The following is a 15,674-nucleotide window of genomic DNA, read 5'->3' on the forward strand; positions in this document are numbered from 1 at the left end:
AGGATGGGGGATGAAGTCCAATTTAGTCCTGAGGGAGTTTGGGGGCCAAGAATCCCTCCTGGTACTTCCTGTAAGTCCTACGCAGTGGAATTCCTGAGTGTTAGTTGGACGCCCAGCACCCTTTCTCTACCACTCTGCAAACGCGACTACTAGTTAAAGTAGCATATTTCTGCACCTCTGACTTTTAATCCCCCTGCCCTATTATGTACTAGGGCCATACAGAGGAGGTCATGGTAATCACAGGAGTACCCAACGCATAGTGTTCCCTAGTGTATGTAGGTGTTTTCACTGTATTCTAAGTGTCAGTTACCACCAGTAGCCGTCTGAAAAAGTTGAGGGCACAGGATGATTTTGCAACAAAGCCTCTTTCTGCTCCTTAGTTGGTTCTTTCTGCACATGTCTTGCTTCTTCTTGCTCTTTTCTTCATTTTTGTGGACTTCTATAGCTTCTTTCTGCATTTCTTTTGCTTCTTTCTGTGCGTTTTTTCTTCTTTATTCACATGTCGTACCTCTGTAGGCATAGTTAGAAATTAGCATTTAAAAAACCTTTGAAATTCACTGAAAAAACCATAGGTTTCAGGCACGTTATAGTTAGAAATTAGCATTTAAAAAACCTTAGAAATTCACTGAAAAAAACATAGGTCATATGTGACGTCATCAGCAGTGCATTGCGGGGGGGCAAGTTATAGTTAGCTGAACTAACTATAACGGTGGCATTTATATGGTTTTGTATGAGTGAAACATCCCTGAAACCTATGTTTTTTTCAGTGATTTTCAAAGGTTTTTTGAATGCTAATTTGTAACTATAACGTCCCTGAAACCTATGGTTTTGTCAGTGAATTTCAAAGGATTTTTGAATGCTAATTTCTAATTATTTTCTTCTCTAAACCTATAGTTTTTTTCAGTGATTTTAAATTATCACTTCATTGTCAACCTTGTGAAAACAGCCAGTATCCCCAGTTTTTCAGCAATAGCTTCCACAAAAAAAATTAATCACAAATGAGTACAACAACTAACGGTCATAATATACAGAGTAGATGTCCCCGTGCAAAAATTAACACAAAAGCACCAGTTCCTGATATTTTCAACGAGCAGCCAAATCTGAGGTGCACTACAAAAACAGGGAATAAGCCACGTTTGCAGTGGGTATCTAAAATCTGCATTTTACTGGTGTACACCAGGACGACTACCTACAATGTGAAAGGGATCACAGCCCAGAGTCACATCTGAAGCGCAACATATGTCATAGCATTACTGATCACCCAGCTCAAACACCCATGAAGGCCACAACACTCACTGCCACCAGTCCGCTGTCCTGGTCTGCACAGCCACGTGGCTGTGCAGACCAGGACAGCGGACCTTCCAAAAGCGTCATGGTCCCTCAGCCACACAATACTTGAATGTTAGCCGATAAGGCAAGCAAATATGTATGAAGGACGCAACTCATCCATCAATAATGGAATGGAATGGAACTGAACAGCTACCCTGTTTGAGAGGAGTGGAGCAGGTTGTGGGTTTTTTCAAGGAATCTGGAGAGGGTCTGATTAACATATTTCTCAGCTATAATAATAATATAATAATAATAATGCACACAATACCAAGTGTAGCAGTGATGTGCTGGACAGACCTCACTATACAGATCATAAACCTCTCTATCTGTACATATACTGCTGGTGCTTGCACTGTTGTGCACAATAGATGCAACCTCATTACCTCAGGCAGTGGGGAAGATCTCGAACATGTAGCTGTGTTGTCCTCCCCTGGAAGCGGAAGCGCAGTGGGCTGGTCCAACGTACGCCACTCCAGCGTAGGAGTATGAATAAATAAGCCGGGGCTCTGGGCGTGGTTCACTTGTGAAATGTGAAGACCAACGAGTCTGCCAGAGCAGCGGGCCTCACCCTGCCACGTGGCTGCCGCCATGACCGCGGGTCTCCTCGACACAAGCCCCATGCGAACCCAGCTGTACAGACTACTGCCTTCGATCTACACTGCGGACAGCAGGCATCACAATTCAGATGGAGTAGCGATTGCAGATGACGCATTCCAGTATGCAAGATACATTTCTCCCAGTGTGACTCTCTCGGACCATGCATCATCGCAGGGTATGCACACGCTGAATGCTTCAGGTACCACTAACTCTGTGCACCGCAAGTCATCGCTACGTGGCCTTATTGAGGCAGAATTCAATAGACAAAAGACATTGCTCCGAGTGTGCCTCCCAGACCATGCATCATCGCAGGGTACGTACACGCTCGGTGCTAAAGGTACTACTAACTCAGTGCACCGTAAGTCATCGCCACGTGGCCTTACTGAGGCAGAATTCAATAGACAAAAGACATTGCTCCGAGTGCTGCCCCCCCAGACCACGCATCATCGCAGGTTACATACACGCTGAGCATCAAAGGTACTACTAACTCAGTGTACCGTAAGTCATCGCCACGTGACCTTACTGAGGGAGAATTCAATAGACAAAAGACATTGGTCTGAGTGCGGCCCTGCCGGACAATGCATCATTGCAGGGTACGTACACGCTGAGTGCCAAAGGTACTACTAACTCAGTGCACCATAAGTCATTGCCACGTGACCTTATTGAGGCAGAATTCAATAGACAAAGGACATTGGTCCGAGTGTGGCCGTCCCGGACCACGCATTATCACAGGGTACATACACGCTGAGCGCCAAAGGTACTACTAACTCAGTGCACCATAAGTCATCGCAAGGAAGAGTGAACAGTTTTATGTCAGCAGTGAGGTATACTATCACTCGAAAATCACCCAAAAATACTTATAATATATAAAGAACAGAAGAATTGAAGTACATTATGATTACAATCCGGTGATTTTGAAGATGTGAAATGCAAATATGGACATACAATATGTTGCAGATAACTCAATTGTTGTTCCTCGCATACTATCCAAATAGAAGTCCATACCTGGAAAACATATGTCTACATAAAATACTGCAACATTATAGTTTAAAAAAAATGTTACAGAAAAAATAAATGAAGGAAAATATGCTGTAATTGGATCTGATGGATGTTTGGTAAAGCATGCCAAAGGAAATTTGATTAATCACAGGAAATTAAGTTGTGATACTCCAGATAAGAGAGAGTTTTTCTATTTAGCTCTTCTGCAACTCTTCAAACCTTGGCGGACTGAAATGGAATTACATGGAGATTTTGACTGCTATGAAGATTCTTTCAATGCATGTAAAGTTATCATTGAATGTGCAATTTTTCCAAATTATCTCCAAATGTTGAATGAAGAGATTAATCAAGAAAAAACTATTGCAGCTGAAATTGCTAGAGATCGTACACAAATGGAAAGAATTTGCTTCTTATCTGTTTGTGGAAGGTCTTTTTGAGTTAGGCACTGTACAATGTATTTGTAAATATACAATAAATTAGAAGAAAACAAAATGCCAGCTAGAGCTGACAAAATTACTTAGAATGAGTTGCTATACCTCATAAACTTACAGATTTAAATACATAGAAGGCCATTGTTATACAATCTGTGCACTCTTTTCAGGCTATAATTCGTATGCAGCCTAAAACAGGTTAGCTGCCTTCAACAGATCTATAAAGTGGTTTAAACGGAAGAGTTGTGGATTTACCTTTAGATTTTAACAAAAATGTTGAAACTGTTAGTGTAGAAAGAGACGATACTGAACATGTAGTCTTTCTTGTTAATGGTGTACCCACAAAGAGTCGGAAAATATGGCAAGAGTTAGTACATGTCACAAAAGTCCAAAAGGCTACATTATATCTGGGGCAAAACAATATTTACTATAAAATTGTAAATGTAGAAGGAGAAGAAATGACTTTAGAAGATGAAACACATATTTCAAGTGGACAATTCAAGAAAAGAAGAAATTTATGAACATTATACTATACATCCTCTACATTCAGAAGAACTGATAGGACATACTATTGAATTGTTCGAGATGAAAAAAGCAAAACAAACTCCCATGAGTGTGTGGGAAACAAATTTGGAGCTCGTTGTTTTCTACAGCTCTTCCCTACTGAAAAAGGTAGACAAAATGATGAACGACCAGTTCAGATTCTAGCTTGAGGATACCGTACTTTACAACTGTACTCAGAACAACCAAGATTTCCTCAGTGTATTCCTTAAATATTTCATCTTTTGTTCCATACACCTACACTGCGGTCAGCAGAGCTCACAATTTAAATTGAAACATGATTTATTTATTAGAGAGAATTGTACTCTATGTCCTCGATCTTTGTCAACAGGAAGTGACTAAAAACAGTCCTCAATGTCTTTGCTGACTACTGCCTTCGAAGTACACTAGCGATAGCAGGGCTCACAATTCACATCGAGTTGCGATTCTGTGGCTTGCCCGCACCACGTATCATCTCTGGCTGTGCAGACGCTAAATGCTTCTGATGCCCCTATCTCAGTGCAGCACAACTCATGCACCCTTTCTGATACAATATTTTATGTATAATTTCACATCTGCTGTCCTACGTCAGTGTATCACAAGTCATGAACCCTTTACAATAGAATTCTTTCTGTATGATTTCATATCTGGTACCCGTACCTTAGTGCAGCACAAATCATTGACCCTTTATGATTGAATCTCTGTGTCTAATCCAACGATTACTGTTGTACTTGTTGCCAGCACGAACCATTCCCGGAGGGTTGGCTTACAATCACCCCACACGCATCCACCACAGACGTCACTGGACATGTGACCCTGGTAATCGAGCGCATGTGCCCGTACCCGGTTTCACTATCTATCTGTGTCCGTGTGTTCATTATGTATGCAACATGCTGCCCCTAGGCCCTACCACATTACATAGTGCTCTGGACAGCATATGCAACCATCTTACCTTTGACAGTGGGGGAAAACTTTAGTTATGTAACTTTGTCTCGGTCATTGTACAAGTACGTACGTAGAGACTGCATCATTAGAGTACTGCAAGCAGAGTGTATAGTGAATTTATAAGTGCGTTAGAAACCTCGCAGTGATTGTATAAGTTCATATGTTGGCGCAGCCTAACTTCAACAACGAGCTTGTCTCTAATTGGCTGCCCTCCATGTGCCAAAAACTGAAACTTCAACTTTGCATGGCCCTGTATTGCTACAGCTGCAACACTCCACTGAATGTGCAATAAACATTCATATCCACACAGATGTCTCATGTCCACATCCTTTCTTGTGTGGAACTACGGATGAATATAGGGTCAGTAATTCCCCGTACATTCCAAGTTGGCCATATTGTTGGACTTGGCTCACAGAGTGACACTTTGGCTTTTGCAACCCGGGTGACAGTAGCACTCCAACACGGACACCCGCATCCAGTGTTGTCAGATTTTTTAAGCTTTCTATAGCCCAAAGCCAACCAAAAAGTAGCCCAAAGTTGCCCAATATTGCTACTTTAGGGAAGGAGGGGCAGGGAAAGCGTCAAGCAGGCGGTGAATGCATTGGAATTGATGTTGCAGCAGGATGTCAAGTAAATATGTGTCTATATATTTTTAATCTGGCAACTAGCACAAACCAAAGTTTTACCACACAACTGGCAAAATATAGCCCAATTGTGTGTGCTCCATCCCAATCTGGCAACACTGATGCCACAGCCACTCCCTCATGGCTGGTATACACCCACACCACACCCATCCAGCACAGGTGTCACAGGACATGTGACCCTACTAATGAAAAAGACTGGGCACACGTGCTCTACGCCATTTTAGAGTTGCTCGCAACGCATGCACTGTGGCCGGCACAGTCACACCGCCACAGTGATGGCCCGTCCCGGTGGTCCGGACAACTGATGTTTTGTGTGCTCTGCTGCACCGCAGTTTAGGCCTGATCCAACAGTGAGGGCCTACCGCCACTTCTCACTGAGTTAGTAGCACTGCAAGCCCTGAGCGGGTGTACAACCTGCGATGATGATAGGTGAACTAGTATGTCCTCTGCCATGGCGATATCAAGACTCGATTCCAAATGTGAGACCTATAAGCTTGCAGAACGGAGCTGTATGATGTGGAGGGTGCCATGACCACGAAAAGGTGAGCAGTGAGGCCTTGGTGCGCAGCGTCGGGCAGATACCTCTGAGCGGCGGGAGTGGATGGGGTACAGCAGCCTGAATGCAGAAAGACGGCAGAGCGATTTAGGCGTACGCACTCGTATATACTCTGCCACAGCGTCGGATTGGTAACGCGGGCACTGGTGCAATGCCGGAGGAGCCGGTGCCGAGTTCCAAATGCGGGCTGCTTTTTAGAGCAGTCTAGGGGGCAGATTTGGGCGTTGCCGCTGTTGTTTGGATACAGCCAGTGGCCCAGTGGGTGTCTGAATGGCCTTTCTGGAGGCAGATGGGCGTCATTACCTCACGTTTAGCAACAGGCAGAGGTGTCACTTTCTTTCTCTCGCAGGGCCGCCCATTAATGTATGCATACCTAGCAGGGCAGGGGGCCTTAGCAGAAGTGGCCTCACTTGTTTTTAAGTCACCAGTGTAAACGAATCCATGCATTTTTTTGTATCTCCCCCACCCCCCCTTTTTTAAATAATATTTAGCCTAAGCAGTGTTTTGAGTAAAGGTAATACGCAAATGTGGGCCCTTTTTTGTTTGCGTGCCCGGGCCGATTTTGAATCCTAATCCAACACTGCTCTGCCATTACTAATTCTGTACTATCTTTCAGATGTGGGAGCTTGAGAGTTCCACTAGGTCGCGGCACGTGGTTGGAGACAGAGCGGTGGAGTAAAGGTAAGCTGTGATGGTTTTGTACACAGTGTGGGCACTCAGTGTCCCTCCTCATCTCTTCCTTTCTCTCCCTCACACTCTTTCTATCTCCCTCTTTCTCTTACACTGTTTGTCTCTTTCTCTCTTCTCTCTGTTTCTCTCTCTCTCACTCTTCCTCTGTTTCTCTGTTCCTCTTTCTCACACTCTTTCTCTCTCTCTTCCTCCCTCTCACTGTTTCTCTCTCTCTCTTTGTCTTTCTCACTCTTTCTGTCTTCTTCTCACTTTCTTTCTTTTTCTCTCTCTCTTTCTCTCACTCTCACTGTTTGTCTCTTTCTCGCTGTCTTCTGCTCACTCTTTCTTTCTTTCTTTCTTTCTTTCTCTCTTCCTCTCTCTTTGATGGACGCATGATGCACAATCTTATCTTGCTTTTTATCTAACAGGCTGTGAATCACGAATCAACGTTCACCACCCCCCCAACACCACCAAAGCTGAACGCGCAAACATCTGCGATGATGCAAGGCCATCCTCAACACATAACCAAGTTCATTCGGCATGTGGTTGATCCTCTACACACACGCCGGTGGTGGAAGGTGAGCAGAGAGACTTCTTTCCGCAGCAGCGGGCAGTCACCTCTGGGTGGTGGGAGTGGCTTCTCTCATTCTTTCTTTCTCTCTTCCTCTCTCACTTTCTCTCTCTCTCTTCCTCACTCTCACTCTTTCTATCTCTCTCTTCCTCTCTCTCACACTGTTTCTCTCTTTCTCTCTTTCTTGAAACAGAGAATTACGTGTGTGCAGTTGTATGTACTCTGCAATAACTAAATCTATACTATCTTTCAGATCACTAAACTTGAGGGTGCACTATGTCCCGGCACGTGGTTGGAGACACACCAGTGACACAAAGGTGAGCTGCGAACATTTTCTCCAGTCTCAACACTCCCTCTCCATCTTTTCCTTTCTCTCTCTCACACTATCTCTCTTTCTCTGTCTCTTTCTCTCTCTCTCATTCTTTCTTTCTCTCTTCTTCTCTCTCACTCTTTCTCTCTCTCCCTCTCTCACTTTCTCTCTCTCTCTCTCTCTCTTTATCTCTCTCTCTCTTCCTCTCTCTCACACCGTTTCTCTCTTTATATCTCTCTCTTCCTCTCTCTCACACTGTTTCTTTCGTTGTCTTCCTCTCTGCCTCACTCTTTCTCTCTTTGTCGGGCTTCCTCTCTCTCACTCTTTCTCTCTTCCTCTCTCACTCTTTCTCTCTCTCTTCCTCTCTCTCACACTGATTCTCTCTTTCTCTCTTCCTCGTATCTCACTCTTTCTCTCTCTCTCTTTCTCTGTCTTCCTCTCTCTCACACTGTTTCTCTCCTCCTTGTAGCTCACTCCTTCTCTCTTCCTCTCTCTCACTCTTCCTCTCTCTCTCTTCCTCTCTCTCACTCTTTCTCTCTCTGTCTTCCTCTCTCTCACACTGTTGCTCTTGGTCTCTTCCGTGTATCTTACTCTTTCTCTTTTTCTCTCTCTTACTCTATCTCACTTTCTCTGTCTTCCTCTCTCTTTCTCTCTTTCTCTCTTCCTCTCTGTCTCTTCCTCTCTCTCACTCTTTCTCTCTCTCTCGCTATCTCCTTTGCTGGACGCATGACGCACCATCTTATCTTTCTTTTTGTCTTGCAGGCTGTGAATCTCAAATGGACCAGCGATGACACGCCACAGCTGTAAAATGTTTTTTTGTTGTTGTTTTGTTTTATTAAAATGTTTTATATGTAAATCTATACATGACTAAGATTCTTATTTCTCCAATCTCACAAGCATCTTTTTATTAATAGTTCATAGAGGGACACTACCGGGTCCAAGAAGGTTGTTGGGGGTATGCTGATGATGTGGGAAGAGGGTGGGTTACCGGCTAATGTGGGGAGACGCAGCATGAAAGGGGTATCTCTCACAGAAAGAGCTCCGATATGTTTTCAGAATGCCTCGGACAGATGCCAGTTGACTGAGTGAATCACAAAATGGCTTTTCAATGCTCATATAGTGTGACTTATAAACAGTTCGTACCCAGGCTCGCAGAGAGACAACTGCAGCCCGTCCGCTCGACTCACAGAGGCAGAACTATGAGCCGTCCGCTCCCAAAGGAACAGCAGCATAGTAGCTCGCAGAGGTAGAGGCACAGCAGCGTACTAGCTCGCAAAGTAAGACAGCTGCAAGCCGACAGACTGGCTTCTAAAGGCATAGCTGTGAAGTGGTGATGTTGGGCACAGTGAGCGTGAAAGGGTTATCTTCCTACTGGTGTCCTGGAGTGGAAGTCGTGCTGCCTGGCGCTCACCTGGTTCTCCTTTATTGTTAATAAATCTTAAAACTTCACTGCGTCCAAATCATCATTACACAGAGCTCTGCTATATTAAATTGCCCCTGGAACCTTTCTTTTATATTTTCACTCGATGGAAGGCACAAGATAGCTGCTAACAGTTCCTGATGTAAAGTGTTAGCAGCCAATCAGAGGACACTTCCTGCTTTGATGTGTTAGCAGCCAATCAGAGGCAAGCTCGTACTCGGGAGTTAGGCACCGACCAGATATATATATATATTTTTTGCCTTTAATATCTCAAAAACTACTCAATGGATTTACAACATTTCTACAAAACCGCGCTTTGTGGACCAAGACCTTTCTCCCTGCCAAATTTCGCGTAATTCCGTTCAGCAGTTTGACCTGTAGCCTTGTCTAAGGTTTCCTATAGAAAATGCATTGAGAAAACACGTTTTGACACCCCCTTTTTTCTCAGATGCCCCCTTGACCAATCACCCCTAAACTTTCAAGATAGGAGCTGATCAAAAAAGAGAAACGTTTTGGAAAGATTTGTAAAGAATCATCAAACAATGCCAAAGTTATAAACGGATGGAGGGCTCCAGGAGGGGGGTCATGCAACCCCCCTCCCAACATGAGTGGAGCCCCGAGACTGCATGAACCGCAGCGGGCCCCCGCAGCCCCAGCAACTCCCCTCTATTATTTTTTAAGAAATGCCCCCGGGACCTAGCCCACCCCGGGGTCTCATTAAAATAAAACACGGGCACCGGCGATCCCAGCGCGAATTGCGCCGATTTTTCTTTTTTTTTAAAATGTTTTATTTTTACCCTGTGGCCCTTCTGGGACTCCCTGAGCAGGCCTAGGGTGTCAGGGTGTTTCTACCCTGCCCCCTTCTCTTCTTTTCTACCTTTGTTTCTCTGTTTTCTAGCAACTTGCTACTACCGAGCCACAAGATGGCTGCCATCACTTCCTGGTTCGGAGTGTTGACAGTCAATCAGAGTGAAGCTCATGCATGGGACTTAGGCTCTGCCCAGATATCAAAGCTTTTATTTTTCTAATTTCTCAGCAACTACAGAACGGATTTACACCATTAAAAAAAAGAGGTCGCTTTCTGACCCACGCACTACTTTTGTGCCACATTTGGGGTAATTCCATTCAGTAGTTTCAGCTGTAGCCTTGCACAAAGTTTCCTATGGGAAATTGATTTTTTGACTCTTATTTTTCGAATTTCTCAAAAACTACTGAAAGGATTTACACCATTTAAAAAAAGGTCGCTTTGTTTAGACAAGGCTACAGGTCGAACGGGTGAACGGAATTGCCCCAAATTTGGCAGGGAGAAGGGTCTTGGTCTAGAAAGCACGCTTTTATTTATTTGGTGTAAATCCGTTCAGTAGTTTTGGAGATTTATTTAAATTTACAGACATCGATATTTGGGAATTCTGCCATCTGATTGGCTGAGGCGTTACGAGCATGAGCTTGCTGCTTATTGGTTGTGAACGCTGCCAGCGGTTGCAACTAGGAAGTGTTGGCCGCCATTTTGTGATTCCATTGAAGGGAGTAAGGGGGAAAAAAGGGCAAAAAGAGTAGGAAACAGGAGGATAGGAACACTGTAACCTCTGTGGGGGAGTGCGAAGTGAAGTAGTCACACCTACCGGTCTGAAAGTGCGGTGTTGCTCAGAGTGACATGGTGCTGAGATGAGATGCTGGTACAGTCGGTTATAAAACCTAGAGCCTAAACCGGGAGGTCATTGCTGTAAAGTGATGTGCTGTGGTATATAATACAAAAGGGTAGTAGTGTTCCAAAACAATTGGAAAAACCGCACCTCATAAGTAGCAACGAAGTAATTATAAAACAGTTATTGGCGTATTCAGTATATAAATGCTATAAGTATATCGGGGTGCTGAGGAAGCTGTAGGCTCTCACTACCCAGGAGTGCCGTTGGTAAGTTGAAAAACAGCTTATCCAGAAACATTAATGAAGAAAACAGCTATTACCGCACACCCATAATAAAGTTATAAGCAGTTGGATATCAAACTGATGTTATGAAACCAATAGTCGGAGTAACGATATACTCAGTGTCCTTTGAAAAATCCAGAGTGCTCCAAAATTTCCATAAAATAATTCAAATGGAATACAAATCTTCCCAAAACGTATTCTTTTTAATAGTTCATCTTGTGTCCCAATTTGCACAAAAGATATTTCACAACAGCCAACACGTGTTTCGTCCGTACATAAGCGTACTGTGACTTTCTCAAGGCTAACCAGCCAAATACTAGATTAAATGGCGACGTCCAAGTTCAGATAGGTTCAAAAAGTTTCACAAAGAGGCTGTATAAAGATGTCATCAATTCTAGTAAAATGCAAAGCGGAATAAATTGTTGTCCATATTGACGTGCTGTGGTGTTTGTAGGATACCTGTGGAAGTAGTGTTAGTATGTGTTTATACCATACAGGGAGTGGGAAGCGAACTACTGAGCTCTACCGTGCGTTTATACTATACCAGAAGTGTGAAGCGAAATACTACGCCTACTGGTGTGAAGACTCAGGGATCAAACTGAGCTGATTGTTGTAAAGTGATGGGCTGTGTGCGCTGTAGCATACTGGCCGCTGTAGTATAACTGTAAGTAGTGTTAGTATGCGTTTATACTATACAGGGAGTGGGAAGCAAACTACTCACCCCTACTGGTCTGAAGACTCGGGGATTAAACCGTGAGCTGATTGCTGTAAAGTGATGTGCTCTGTGTACTATTTCAATGTAAGTCATAGTACAATGTTAGTATGTAATGATACTGTAATGTTAGAATGTAGGGCTGTCATGAGGGGAATCTTAGAGAGTTTGTACACGGTGCTGGAGAAGATGGATGCCTTGGTGTCTGGTCCTGTTGGTGGCTGTTTAAGCTGTCTTCTTTTCCTGCAATAAATCTACTTATCGGATCCACTGCTGTCTTCCTGTTCACTACATAAAATTGGCGACGAGCGGGAGAAGGTGAAAAGAAGGCAGCACTCACCAAGATTTTGCACTTGCTTGCTTAGTGCTGAAGACCTGTTTTCTTGGTGAATCTGTTTCTATTCATCCCAGGGTTGTGTGCTGAAAACCCTTTTTCTTGGTGAATCTGTTTCTACTCATCCCAGGGTCATCGGCTGATCGAACTATGTGATCCTACCTCTGGTAGGATTTATATTTTTTGATTTTGGGCTTCCTCTGCCTCTTCACTACACTCTGGTTGCTGTACCACACGTGTGCAAGTAGTGTTAGTATGCGTTTATACTAATTCTGTAGTTATGCATTAAACAAAGCTTCATGGTCCCATGGAGCACCACCACCCAGGCGCAGGTCATACAATGTCCTGGGGTGTGCAAGCGTGGGACATTTATGTTTGCTATTACAGGGCGGTAGCATTGCTTGCACCCTGTGATACTAAATTCTTGTTTGCCTCGTTGAAGCGAGAGGAGGAAAACCTCATATCGTTTCAATAAAGCGGAACTGGATGGTAAAAATGGAGAGAAAAAAATGAAGCAGTGTCTCACCCGTTCATTTAAATGAGCCCACTGGTGGGTAATGTTCCGGGGCCAATCCTATTATTATATTATGGGGTCTCTGCAGCACTGGGGATCTTAATCTCACATGTAAATTAGGCGCGGGAGGGCACAGAGATGTTTCGCAGACTAAGGGATCGACACCTCCCCGGGTATTGTTTACGAATTGTTTGGGGGGCTTCGAGGCCAACTCAAGACTGGGGATCGGCAACCTCCGGGCATTATTTAATTATGCTGGGTGGGCCTCGCCAGTTCTTGAAACCTCGGTGGCCCTAGGCAGTGCCTTATTGGTTCTGAAATCACACGGGCAGTACTCATGGTGTTATAAAGTGATACACTCATAGAACTCTTGCCGTTGTACAATTACCCAGGCTTCATTTATGTAATAGTCTGTTGGTTTATATTTGGTAGGTGCACCAGAAAATTAAAGAAAACTTCCCTTATAACCTACTATCAGCCGCCGATTTTCATAATAAACTACAGACAAGTGTTGTCAGAAAAAGAAGACCCATACACTCAGTTATTTATTGCAAAAAAAAAATTACTTTTATTAACACAACACAAATAAATGGAAATGTAAGTTTATTCGAACAACAGTAAAACATGAAAGAAGTGGGAGGGACTCCTCCGGAAACAGCATACAAAACCTGCAAGACAAAAAAGAAACATAAGCATGTGTGCCATGTCTAAGAGAAAAAGAAAGTTAGTAAGAATGAACGGAGGAAAGTGAGAATGGGACAGAGAGCGAATGGGTGGAAGGGAGAAGGGGAGGGAGAGTGAAAAGAACAGAGGGAGGAGGAGACAGAGCGCCGGCCTACTGCACCCAGCCTTTACTGTTCACCTCCCATCAACCGTGTGTCTGGGACGCTGGGGTCCGCGAGAAAGAGTGCGGTCCAGCAAGTCCTTAAAATGAAACAGAGATATGAATGAGGCCAGAGATTACATTATTATCTATGGCAACATCACTTGCCCTCCACCTGTGCACCCAGGCTGCTGCACCCCAGCCCCTTTCTCTGTTCTGTGCTCAATTGCAGCTCCTGCGTACCAAGGCTTGACTGCTCACCTGCCACAACCGGTGTGTCCAAGGAGCAAGGACGTGCTGGTGCGAGCTCCAACTCCGGGATGCCACTATCAGGGTGGCCCAGCAGGTCTCCGGTCGGGGACGGTGTCTTGATACCACGGTGGAAGGCGTCAGAATGCCCAGGGCATCATCACGGGGTGAGCACCCGCTCCGCCCATTTTGGCTCCAGTAACCCAGTGTCTGAAAAGGGAGAAAAAATATAATGTTGGAAACGTCTTGAGGTAAATGATTGTTTCTTTCAACGTTAATAGAGAACACCAGTCGAGTGCATCCTTCCTTTTTGAAGTACGATCTTCGAATTGTTCGTGGTAATCGTGGTACAAAGAGGAGTTGGCGTGCACGAGAATACACACGGTTAAATAATAATATGTTATGCCAACGTTCACATACAAAGGAACAGAGCGCATGCTAGAAGCATAATGTGCAGGTGTAATGCAGTGGCGCAAGCCTGTGTGCATGTGCACTTAGCAAAAAGCTCACTACAGTGCCCCAAAAGCCAACGCCATGTGTCTGTAAGACAGCGCTGCCCGCTGGCTCAGGCCAACAGTACGGTCCAGCAGGTCCTTAAAATGAGACAGACATGTGACTGAATGAGGTCAGAGAACACATTATTAAGCAGGGCAATATCGCTTGTTTGTACCTGCGCACCCAGGCTGATGCATCCCACCCCTCCCGCAGAATCGTGCTCAATTGCAGCCCCTGTGCACCCAAGCCCCACTGCTCACCTGCTGCCATTCTTGTGTGTCCAAATACGACGGGCAGCAGTGTTCACAATTCAGGTGCAGTGTTGATTGCGACGATGGTGTACGCCTTATGGTTCCCTTTTTTATTGCGCATTGTGATATGCGAGGTGGATGCGGCTATATCACCTGAGGCAGTGTAGAAGAACTGGGACATGTGGCGTCGTTGTTATCCTATTTATACGTACGCAAAGTGGGCTCTGCTTGCGTACGCCAGGCGAGCGTAGGGGTGTGAATAATAGTTCCGGGGACCTGGGCGTTGTTCAGTTCCTGCCTGGCCATGAAGTGTACTTATGTGTGTTTCTGTTGCAGCTTTGACGTCGCAGAATGCGCAATTTACATTAATGTAGCATGTACCGGATGGGTGGCAACTATCGCTAATGAGATGCTGTTCGAAAACATTGAATGGCCAACATCACATGTCGTTGTTAAGGTTGTGGATATGCGCAGACACTCATGTCAATGGTGTACGGTATTATTGAAAGTGTTGCATTCGCGAAGCGCACACATGTGAATGTGCTCGGATAGAGGGAGGATCAGCAGTGAGGCTACGTCATAATGAGTGATAATGTTCATTATAGTCAAGCAATGCATGCCAAATGTGAATCTAAAAGTCTCACATATGACACACTACTATACTGGTAAAGCCTGACAACAGAGAATACAGCAATACAAATGTACACATTACTGTTTACTGTTTGTCACATGTGATCTAGGATGTGCACTCTGCCCGTGGCTGATGATACCCCTTCGGGCCAGCAATACCCAGGCCGAAAGGCAGCACAATACACACCAGGGGCATCGTGTAACACACTTTTGATTTTTGATGTAACGTTTGAGATGCATGGCCATCACACGTGGAAGGCTGATGTACAGACCATGAATATTGATCAAGATGATCGTTGCATGTTGTGTGTAGTAGAAGTTATGTGTACGCAGCAAAAAAACTTTTCAAAAAAACTCTCTAAGCAGAAGGGGTGTGTCTCATCAAACGCTGTAGAGAGAATGACTAAAATGGGTGGGGTCCTCCAACTGTTACAATGGGAAATGTTATGAACTAATCAAATGCTTTTTTTTAAGGTCACATGGCAATCGCGCATCAAGGGCTCAAGGAGGCCGCACTCAACAAGATTTTGAGAAAATATATTTATCATAATATAAGTTTATTACAGTTAGCAATATATAAATGTTTAAAATATTTTAGATTATCGCTTGTTCTCATATACAGTTTAACGTTATTTAGATATAGTTTTGAGACATTAACAAAAAACGAGGGAATGGCGTACCCGGCGCGACACCATACGTCTATGACGTAACACAGGGCCTGGCAGCGT

Source organism: Triturus cristatus, chromosome 9 (assembly GCF_964204655.1).
Source record: "Triturus cristatus chromosome 9, aTriCri1.1, whole genome shotgun sequence".
Lineage (NCBI taxonomy): Eukaryota > Metazoa > Chordata > Amphibia > Caudata > Salamandridae > Triturus > Triturus cristatus.